The sequence below is a fragment of the Panthera tigris genome, chromosome D3 (genome assembly GCF_018350195.1).
Source record: "Panthera tigris isolate Pti1 chromosome D3, P.tigris_Pti1_mat1.1, whole genome shotgun sequence".
NCBI classification, from domain to species: domain Eukaryota; kingdom Metazoa; phylum Chordata; class Mammalia; order Carnivora; family Felidae; genus Panthera; species Panthera tigris.
In genome coordinates, this window is record NC_056671.1 from 51,876,474 (window position 1) to 51,888,747 (window position 12,274).

The following is a 12,274-nucleotide window of genomic DNA, read 5'->3' on the forward strand; positions in this document are numbered from 1 at the left end:
AAAAATCCATAACTAATAAAGTAACAGACATTCTATTTTTGTAGCAATAAAAAAAACCCTCAATTCAAATACAGACTACCAGCGTTCTGTAAGTAACATGATATAAATAGGTAAATTTAATTTTGTAAGCAAACTGATACATTAGAAAATGATGGGTGGCACCTGGGTGGCTCAGTCAGTTAAGCGTCCAACTCTTGATTTTGGCTCAGGTCATGATCTCATGGTCGTGAGATCAAGCCCTGCATCGTGCTCTGTGCTGGGCGTGGAATCTACTTAAGATTCTCTCTGTCCCTCTTCCTCTACCCCTCTCTAGCTCACTTGCTCAAAAAATAAATACGTAAATAAATAAATAAAAAAGACAATGATGGCATGAGAATAGATGTCATCATTGCTACTTATTCCTGAGATACAGCAATGATTGATCATCATGAGTATGCAACTGGAATCTTATTTGAGTCTCTGGAATTTAAAATGAGCCTAATTTGACTAAAATGAAAGCCTTTTAGAACCTGTCAGCATGTTTGTTTTTACTTGATTACAGATTCTTTCATGTAAACACAACTATTTTTACTATGTTTGCTATAATTACACTTTAATAAACTCAAATTTATATGCCTGCAAATTATACTGAAACATTCTTTTTTGAAATCCAACCAATATATTGAATTTTTATATTGAAAAATGTAGTTTACATATTTCATGAAGCCCTACCAGTGTGGTAAAAATGACTATATACAGTTTCCGATTACAAGTTCACCTTATCCATTTTAACAACACTTGATCTTTTGTAAATCACAATGAGTGTCAGTCTATAAATAAAAATTGCTTCTAAAAGAACTTCAGACAAAATTATTATTAGTAGCCAAATCACAGAAGCATATGTTGTCATTGAAACTAACACTATAATAAAAATATATGTTAAATATTAAAAAAAAACTGCTCATTTAAACCTCAGGCATGTGTATTTGAAATTACAAAAATGTTAGTTTTTTAAGCTTTGGGCTGAACATGCCATTTCCTGAGTTGTATGCAACTGTGCTGTTCTCGCTAACCAATCAATTTAAATTGACATTTTGTTAGAACAGGAGTATTTGGGGAATAAAAGATGAACACACTTTCATCCTTACTCATAAATCAATTCTATTCTGTGCACAAAACATAGAACAATCTTTTAGTTCAAGTTATTGAAATACAATCCTAACAAACTCACTGCATTTTTCTTCTCTTGTTCAAAGTAATGTTCATGAAAAAGTACACACAAAATACATACTAAGAATGTTATTATAAACATACATATCTTCAGTAGTGGTGGTGATAAAAGTACCATTTTACTACAGAAGATCATGTAATTTCTGAAAGGACATTCTTTGTTTTATAAACAGAGCAGATGAATGAAGTGTAGGAAATTTAGAATGGGTCCTCATTTATGTTTACATGGAGCTTATTTTAATCAATAATCAATCTAATTTGTCCTCGTGTTAAAAAAATACAGAAAATCCACTACATGGGATGGGGGATGATATGATTTTCATCTGTCTTGATCGTGGTTGTACGTGCTCAGCAGAAAGGTAATGTATGCCAGATCTTGACAAGCTATTTGTGTTTTGACCTTATTATTGTAAGTTTTGAACCATGTCGGTGATTCATGCACTATTGCTTACTGAATGATATTCTTGGGTTTAAAATGCTTTAGCTGTATCTGTAGATAACCTTAGTGGACTTTCTAGCAGGATGGTATGGTGGTTTTAAAATATGTCCACATGTTCTTTGGTACCCTTCCCCTCCAGAAGGTGAAACCCCATTCTGCTCCCCCTCAATGTGGGTAGAACTTTTAGACAGTAGAATGTAGTAGAACTGGGACTGATGTGTAAGATTCAGATATAAAAAAGCCTTCACACTTCCTTCTTACTACTTCTATTGGATTTCTTTATCTGTGGTAGATAGTCTATGTGTTTTGGGGGACACCTAAGCAGACCTATGACAGGTCCTGTGACCTGCAGTAGTACTATATGAGTAAGCCATCTTGGAAATTGAAAATCCCAGACCCAGTTGTCTTCTAGATACCCAGATATCTTCTAACCACCACCTTGACTAAAGCGTCATGAGAGATCCAAACCCAGAACCAGTCAGATGGGCCAATTCTGGATTCTGAACTCAGAAACTGTGTGAGATACTGCATGTTTGCTAAGTTTGGGGATAAATTGTTATACATGAGTTTTATTTATTTATTCAAACAACAACTAGTGATAACAGCATGAATCCTTTCTTAACTATCACAGTCTGATTGAAACAAGATTTCTTATTTCGGGGCATCTGGGTGGTTCAGTTGGTTAAGCATCCGACTTTGGCTGAGATCACGATCTCACCGTTTATGAGTTTGAGCCCCACATCAGGCTCTGATGTTAGCACAGAGCCCACTTCAAATCGTCTGTCTCACCCTCTCTCTGCCCACCCTTCCTTGTGCTCTCTCTCTCTCTCAAAAATAAAATAGACATTTGGGGCACATGGGTGGCTCAGTCGGTTGAGTGTCTGACTTTGCATCAGGTCACAATCTCGTGGTTTGTGAGTTCGAGCCCCGCATCAGGCTCTGTGCTGACACCTCAAGCCTGGAACCTGCTTCAGATTCTGTCTCTGTCTCTGTCTCTCTCTCTCTCTGCCCCTCTTCTGCTCATGCTTTCTCTCTCTCTCTGTCTCTCAAAAATAAACATTAAAAAAATAATAATAATAAATAAAATAGACATTAAAAGAAAAAGTGGGGCACCTAGTGGCTCGGTTAAGCATCAGATGTCAGCTCAGGTCATGATCTCACAGTTTGTGAGTTCAAGCCTTGTGTTGAACTGCGCTTGACAGAGCAGAGCTTGGATACTGCTTTGAGCTCTGTGTCTCCCTTTCTCTCTGCTCCTCCCAACTCATGCCCTGTCTCTCTATGTCTCTCAAAAATGAATAAACATTAAGAAAAATAAAATGTATTTTAAAAAAAGAATTCTTGGGGCGCCTGGGTGGCTCAGTCAGTTAAGCATCCGACTTCGGCTCAGGTCATGATCTCACAGTTCGTGAGTTGGAGCCCCGCATCAGGCTCTGTGCTGACAGCTCAGAGCCTGGAGCCTGCTTCACATTCTGTGTCTCGCTCTTTCTGTGCCCCTTCCCTGCTCATGCTGTGTCTCTCTCTGTCTCAAAAATAAATAAAGATTTAAAAAAATTTTTTTAAATAATAATAAAAATAAAAATAAAAAAAGAATTCTTATTTCTTTCCAGGTAATACACGGATCTTAAGTCATTGTTAATTCCAGTTAACACCTTCTTAAATTATTTGGTATATTTGCTATGTATTCTGATTCTATATACTTCTAAATCTGACAATATATCATTATTTTTCTTGCTGTTGTTGGATTGTTGACGTATGTAGTCAGTATTTGTGAAGTCTCTCTCCCTTTTTCCCCCTGAAAATGCCTTTACTTCACCTTTATACTTGACAGATATTTATGATAGCTACAAAATTCATGTTGACAATTATTTCAATTATTGGCTTTTAGCATTTGAAGATATTCTTTCATTTTCTTTTGGCATCTTTTTATTATTATTATTCTGTTAAGTTCATTATAATTCTAATTTTAGTTCCTCTGCAAGTAACAGCTTTGTTCTTTGCCCTAAAATTTTTTTCTTTGGCTATGACATACTTTAGCTATGATATGTTTAACAATAGTTTCTTTAAATTTATCCTATATGAGTTCTCAACCTTCTTTAATATTAAGCATTTTTTCTTTAAACATTACTTTGGTCTCACTCACACTCTTTCCTTGTCTCCATCTTCAAGTCCCATTATATCAGATTTACCTTATAGATTGTGAAGTGTCTTTTCAACTGTTTTATACATTATTGAATCCACCATTGATTTTTTAATTTCAATTATATTTGTCTCCTAAGTTAAAAATTTTCATTTTACTTATCTTAAGGTGTCTTCAATTACTTTTTTATGTAAGCACATTTACCATTTTTTAAAGCACACAATGTTTCTATTTGTTTTAAAATTTTATTTGTCCTGTCAGAAGGACACTCATCCATATATATATATATATATGTACATATATATATATATGTATGTACATATATATATATATATATATAGTTTTTTTAAATCTTATTTTTAATATTTAATTCCCTAACTTGTCTGGGACATCCCAGACAGGTTTTTGTTTTGTATATGATGTAAAGTAGTGGACTCACTTCACTTTTTTATGAGGATAATTATATTTTACCTTTCCTTATTGTAAATCTATTCCTTTTCTGTGTGGTCTGGCTTGCCAGGTCTATTATGTAACAGCGTTTCTTCTATACAGGTATCTGTTTCTGGCTGACTCTTTCATTGATCATTTATTGATCATTTCAATGATCGTTTCATTGATCATTGATCATTTTGGAAAAATCCAGTATCAGTTATGATGTTATGGACTCTGATACCTTACAAATAAAATTCCAATTCTTTATTATTCTCTGTTTTTGTTTATTTTGTTTCAAGTTTTTATTTAAATTCAGTTTGTTAACACATAGTGTAATTACTGGTTTCAGGAGTAGAATTTAGTGATTCATCACTTACATATAACACCCCGTGCTCATCACAAGTGCCTCCTTAATAGCCCGGTTGGAGCCCAGGCTCCAACCACCTCCCCTCTGTCAGCTTTGTTTGTTCTATAGTTGAGTCTCTTATGGCTGGGGCTGCTGGGTGGTTCAGTGAGTTGAGTGTCTGATTTTTGGTATTGGCTTAGCTTATGATCTCATCATTTTGTGAGTTTGAGCTCAGCGTCAGGCTCTGTGCTGACAGTGCAGAGCCTGCTTGGGATTCTCTTTCTTTCCCTTTCTCTCTCCCCCTCCCCTACTTGCACTGTCTCTGTCTCTCTCAAAATAAGTAAACTTTAAAAAAAAAGAAAAAAAGAGTCTCTTATGGCTTACCCCCCATTCTTCCCCCTTCCGTGTTCATCTGTTTTGTTTCTTAAATTCCACATATGAGTGAAATCATACTATATTTATCTTTCTTTGACTGACTTGTTTTGCTTAGTATAATACACTCCAGTTCCACCTATGACTTTGCAAATGGCAAGATTTCATTCTTTTTTATGGCTGAGTAATATTCCATTGTATATATATGCCACATGTTCTTTATCTGTTCATTAGTCAGTGGATATGTGGACTCTTTCCATAATTAGGCTGTTGTTCATAATGGTGCTATAAACATTGGGGTACATATTCTCATTCAGAGGACTTTTCCTTATTTTTCACCTTAAATTCATATACGCTTTAAAATTACTTTCAGACTGTAGATCCATTTGGAGACAATCTCAACCTACTAATTCTCCTTTTTTGTGAATATGGCAAATATGTCCATTTATTTGGATCTTCTTTAATGCTTTTGCAACTTATTTCCTTTTTTTATCTTTGTGAAATGTGCAAGAAAAATTATTATCTTCATTATAAAATGGATGTAGGGGCGCCTGGGTGGCTCAGTCAATTAAGCGTCCGACTTCGGCTCAGGTCATGATCTCAAGGTTTGTGAGTTCAAGCCCCATGTTGGGCTCTGTGCTGACAGCTCAGAGCCTGGAGCCTGCTTCAGATTCTGTGTCTCCCTCTCTCTCTGCCCCTCCCCTGCTCATGCTCTGTCTCTCTCTGTTTTTCAATAATAAGTAAACATTAAAAAAATTAAAAATAAACAAACAAACAAATAAAATGGATGTATATGCATATGCATTTAATATTTCTTAATTCTCTTTCGAAAAATTATCTTTTACTCCTTAGAGCTGTTCTTAGTTTGAGTCTGGGAAATCACACTACTCAGTAGATATTGACGACTCTCACAACAGTGTAGACAAATGGCTAAACTATACTCTTGTCTGTCTCAGACCAGATGAGTTTAAGTAGACTAGAAATTCCCTCTAGGGGGAAAAGAGTTTCAGGCACTAGAAACACAGTTGTTTTTTTGTTTTTTGTTTTTGTCTTTTTAAAATTTTTCTTGTGTGTGTATGTGTCCCTTTAAATTTCACTGAGCAATTCCTCAAGTCAGGACATCAGCATCAGCACCTAGGGGAAAAGCAGCCTTGGTTGCAGGCTTCCCTTAAATTTTTAAATGCTAGCCTGAGTTTAGAGCATAAGGGTGGACAACTGCTTCCCCAAAGGCAGGCACATTTTCACCTGTTTCTTTTTCATGAATCTTTACAAAGCAAAGTTTCTCTGCTTTCCTGCTATAAGCCCCATGAACTCAAGGTTAGCTTCTGCAGAAGAATGTTCACACTAAAGAGTAGAAGATTAAGGCCCAAGAATGATTGGCATGCATTATTATTAATTCAGTTGGTAATTTCTCAAGTGTATGGGTCATTGTTTTAGGCCTTTTTTGTTTGTAAACTGTTGGGAACCATTTAGAGTTTCCTCAGTTTATGAAGGATTTATTATAAAGTTACAGGTTAACATGGATTTTAATAATAGAACTAAATATTAAGAAAATTGAAATACTTTAGGATAAAACCAGATTTTGAATCAAGACATTTTGTGAGACATCAAGTTTGTAATTTTCTACATATTCCCTGGCAATTATCGTGATGCTTGTTATTCTCATTTGTTTTCTACCATTGCTTCTAACAGATATACCTCATCATACTTAAATTATTATTTTTACGTATTTCTTAAATCTGCAGTAGTTTACCTTTCAGTAAGTTTAAACATATCCTATGCTTGTTAAGCATTTGTACTTCCTCTTATACAAATTATGTATTAGTAACCTTTGCCAGATTTTCCTGTTCATTGTTTTTAATAAAATGTTTTAAATTATGTTGCACCAAACTATAAAAAAGTAGTTCCTTGTATCCCTTTTAAAGATGTGAATTTACGCTTTTAAGCTTCTGCCGTTAGTCTGTGGTGGGAAGCATAACATCATTTTCTGAACTCTAATGTTCCCTATTAATTAGTCCTTTTCCTTCACTTGTTCAAAATAGTTTAAAAATTATTTGCACATATCAGCATTTATTTTTCTCTTGCATTTCACTTACACATTTTTAAGCACCTACAGATATTTTGGGGGGATACTCTGTTAACAATTCACTATTAAAAAAAAGAAAAATTTAGTTCCTGTAATAAAAACTTTGCATTCCAGTAGTGTGTGTTCGCCATGAAAAAGCATAATTGCAATTAACAATTATAGCTGATTTATGTCTACAGGTCATTTTTCTTTCTTTAATTACCAACTTTTTCTATATCAAGATCTTTAAACACCTTATTGGTGGTTTGTAGAAACTCATTTAATAAGCAGTAAATTCTTCATTATATATTTACTGACAGTATTTCTTTATTAACCTTGTAAGTTATAAAAAGTTAACAGGGAATAGCATTTTGAAAATTTTCTCTTCAAAATTTTCAACTGAGATTCATTTAATTTTGGTCTTGTATGAATTTCTCTTCTCTTTGCTTTGATACTTTAAAAAAAAATGTTTACATAGGGGGCCTGGGTGGTTCAGTTGGTTGGACTTCGGCTGGGGTCATTATTTCAGGGTTTGTGAGTTCAGACCCCCAGTTGGGCTGTGTGCTGACAGCTTGGAGCCTAGATCCTGCTTCGGATTTTGTGTTTCCCTCTCTTTCTGCCCCTCCCCAGCTTGTGTTCTCTCTCTCTCTCTCTCTCTCTCTCTCTCTCTCTCAAAAATAAATAAAATGTAAAAAAAAAATTTAAAAAGTTTACTTACTTATTTTTGAGAGAGAGAGAGAGAGAGAGAGAGAGAGAGAAAGCACATGCAAGCACATAAGCAGGGAAGGGACAGGGAGAGAGGAAGACACAGAATCCAAAGCAGACTCCAAGCTGTGAGCTGTTAGCACAAACCCAGAGGTTCAAACTCACAAACTTACAAACCACGAGATCATAACACGAGCTGAAGTCGGATGCTAAACAGACTGAGCCATCAGGGCGCCCCTAGGATTTCCTTTTTAATAATCATACCCAATGACTTTTTCCCCCTAAAATCTAGAGGTTATTACTGAAAACTGAAAACATATTCAAGCCCAAACAACCTTCTGAAGACAATTTCCACTAACCCATTTTTGTTCTCCTTCAATTCAACTTTCTTTTTCATTCAAATTTGAAACTCCTGATATATTTCTGTTGCACCTTTGTTAATGCTATTTCTCTTCATCGCATTCTAACTAAAAATCCATAGCCTTCAAAAAACAAAATGATGCCCTGATGAGATATTATCTTTATCCTTTTTGTGCTATTTTTTTATCAGCTTACATCTCTATTTTACCTTCTTTTTTAAAATGTTTGAGAGAGAGAATGTGAGTGAGGGAGGGGCTGAGAGGTGGGGAAGGAGAGAATCCCAAGCAGGCTCCACATGGTCAGCACTGAGCCCCACACGGGGCTAGATCTCACAAACTGTGAGATCACAACCAGAGCCGAAATCAAGAATTGGACACACAACCAACTGAGCCACCCAGGCGCCCTGTATTTTACCTTCTTTAACTTGTCTTATGTCTTAGTAAGACCAAAATCAACATCTTGGTTGCTACCACATCTTTGCAAAACAGTCAGATAGTGATAGGAACATATTAAATACTAAAACCATACTTGGAGTAAGAGGATCAATGCACTTCCTCCATACAGTACTGGATTGTGACTGCCTATACTGAACTTCTGTGATTTGAAAACATAAAGTGTACTCAGGCAAATTAAATATATTTTTAAAAGGTGTTCATAGAAGGCATGTTAGCTTCGCTTAACAAGCAGAAATACAAAATATTGTAAATCCTTATCAGAAAACTGGCTAGTTATACATACAAACTATTGTAAATCCTTATCAGAAAACTGGCTGGTTATACAATGATTTTCCCACTCTAAAAATATATGCATTAATGAACTGTTCAGCTCTCTTTTATTTATTTTTAATTGAATTGGAGAACATTTGTTTTAATTGAATTGGAGAACATTTGGCACTGTTTTGTCTTGTCCTTCTCAAGTGTCAGTTACTTTTGACATATTGACATGAAGGCCTATTTTGAAACATCCAAAATAATAAAACGCAGGGATTACTACCTATTGTAACACCTTCTTGGGTGTCTTTGCCTTTTATGTTTGTTATCATGAGCTGAATACAATCTCTCCCACTTTTATTTCTTTTGACACTTTGTCATCTGCAGCATATTCAAAATGTAAATATTCCTTCTTGTCCTGGAAAAATTGTACAGTAAATACGACTGTTTTGACCTTTTCAATATTCTCCATTTTGACTGGTTGTCTGTTCCAATCACAGGTTCGTGGGGTGGTAAACAGGGAGAGTTGGGGATGGCAAGCGAATCAAATTACAGAATACTAAAAAGGTCATAGTAGGATGCTTTTAATTTCACAGAACATATGAGATAGGGAAAAAAGATTTATAATGTTTGAAAAACGAGTAAATGTGATCTTGTGTGCATTTTTAACAAATAACTAGAAAAAGCTGATGATAAAATTCCTTTTGTTTATCCCAATTTTTAATTTATTTTTGGGCTACATCTGAAAAGTCAGGAAGCATGCTCTTACTGCAGATTAAATATAATTAATTCTGTTTTTCTTTGAATTAACAATGTATCAAATCCTCTTGAGTAGGAAACTTTTATTGTCTTAGTGCAGATAATATTTAACAAATAACACCTGTGTATTAGTGTGAATTTTTTTCTCTCCTTTCTATCCAGAAGATGGCTTAAAATATTGAATAATAGATCCAGATGGAAGATGAACTTTACTTAGTTTATTCTGCCTCACTGAACTTTTTTCACAATTGGGTGTATTTTCCCCCTTGCTACATGAGACTCAGAGGACTGATCTTTCATTGTGCTGTTTGTTTCATTGATGAATAGCTTCTCAAATGTTAAATACACTTAAACAAAAATCAATTGTATGCATCAATCAGAGATGAAGATTTTTCAAAAATACATAGGGATTTAGGCTGAATGTTTCCAGTGAAGTGATTTTAAGCATTGTACATGTTTAAACTAATATGTCCCATCTGTGTTACAAGTCGTCATCTAAAAATGAAAACTCTGCTTGTTTTTCAAACCAGGGGAAAATGTAGTAAAATTTGTGACTTATTGATTATTAAAAACGTCCCCTAAATTTTCACAATCAAGTTTTGAAAGATTCAGTTACTTAATTTCAACCAATAAGCTCACGGCTCAGGACATCACCTCCTCCGATGGATAGATGTTGAAGGGGGAGTGACCATCTCAAGTACCTTTGGTGTCCATGCAGATGTTGAAAGGGCACTAGGCCAAGAAGTATGCATGTCCTTTCACTTTCAACTCCTAGCTGAAGCTAGTCAATTTACCTACCCACATGTAAGGGAGCCAGGAAGCAAAATCCTTCCATGTAGATAGAGACAAGGAGCTATAAATATTATGTTAGCTATGTTAGTAACTATCTAAAGGAGTAATAAGAGCTTGGAAAAATATATTCTTTCTATATTTTTTAATCTTTTTTATTTGAGTTATAGTTGACACAACTTACATAAGTTTCCTGTGTACAACATAGTGATTCAACTTCTTTATGCTCACAAGTGTAGCTACCAACTGTGACCATAGACACTATTACAATGCCATTGACTATATTTCTTAAGCTGTGTCTTTTATTCCTGTGACTTCCTCATTCCATAACTTGAAGTCTGTATCTCCCAACCCTCCACCCATTTTGCCCATCCCCCAACCCACTCCCCTCTGGTAACCATCAATTTGTTCTGTGTATTTATAAATCTGATTATGCTTTTTTGTTTGTTTATTCATTTGTTTTTTAGATTCCACATATAAGTGAAATCATATGGTATTTGTTCCTTCAGACTGACCTATTTCATTTAGCATAATACCCTCTAGCTCCATTCATGTTGTTGTAAATGGTACAATCTCATCCTTTTTATGGCTGTATAGTACTTCAGCATGTAGGGGTGTGTGTGTGTGTGTGTGTGTGTGTGTGTGTGTGTGTGTGTGTACCACATCTTCCTTATCCATTTTTTTATCAATGGATACTTGGGTTGTTTCCATATCTTGGCTATTGTAAATAATGCTGCAATAAACATGGAGGTACATATATCTTTTTGAATTAGTGTCTTCATTTTCTCTGGGTAAATATCCAGTAGTGAAATTATTAGATAATATAATATAAATAGTTTTCTTGAGGAACCTCCATACTGTTTTCCATAGTGGTTGTGCCAGTTTACATTCCCATCAACAGTACACAGTGTTCATTCATTTTCCTTACATCTTCTGCAACACTTGTTATTTCTTGTCTTTTTGATTCTGGTCATTCCAGCACATGTAAGCTGAGGTATCCCATTGTGGTTTTGGTTTGCATTTCCCTGATGATGAGTGATGTTGAATATTTTTCTTGTGTCTGTTGGCTATCTGTATATTTTCATTGGAAAAATGTTTATGCAGGTCCTCTGCCCATTTTTTAATTAGATTGTTTGTTTTTCTGGTGTTGAGCTGTATAATTTTTTTTTTATTTTGGATATAAACTTGTCATTGGATATATCATTTGTAAATGTCTTTTTTTTCCATTAAGTAGGCTCATTTTTTGCTTTGTTGATAGTTTCCTTCACTGTGCAAAAGCTTTTTGTTTTGATGTAGTCCCAATAATACGTTTTTGGTTTTCTTTCTCTTACCTTATCACATACTTCCAGGAAAATGTTGCTATGACCAATGCCAGGGAAATTACTGCCTATGTTCCCTTCTAGGATTTTTATGGTTTCAGGTCTCACATTAGATCTTTAATCCGTTTTGTGTATGGAGTTAGAAAGTGGTCCTGTTTCATTTTTTATATGTAGAGATCAAATTTTCCCTTCACTTATTGAACAGACTGCCTTTTCCCCATTGTATATTTTTGCCTTTTTTAGGCAAAAGGTTAAAGGTTAATTGACCATGTAAGTATGGGTTTATTTCCAGGCTCTCTATTCTGTTCTATTAATCCTTGTGTCTGTTTTGCACCAATACCATACTGTTTTGATGATTGCAGCTTTGTAGTATATCTTGAAATCTGGAAATGTGATACCTCCTTTGTTTTTCTTTCTCAAGACCACGTTGCCCATCGGAGTCTTTTGTGGTCCCATAAAATTTTAGTATTATTTGTTCTAGTTCTGTGAAAAATGTTGCTACATTGATAGAGACTACATTGCATCTGTAGACTGCTTTAGACTGTGTGGGTATTTTAGCAATACTAATTCTTCCAATCCATCAGTATGGAATATATTTGACAAAAACCTGACCTTCTCAGACTTTACACCGC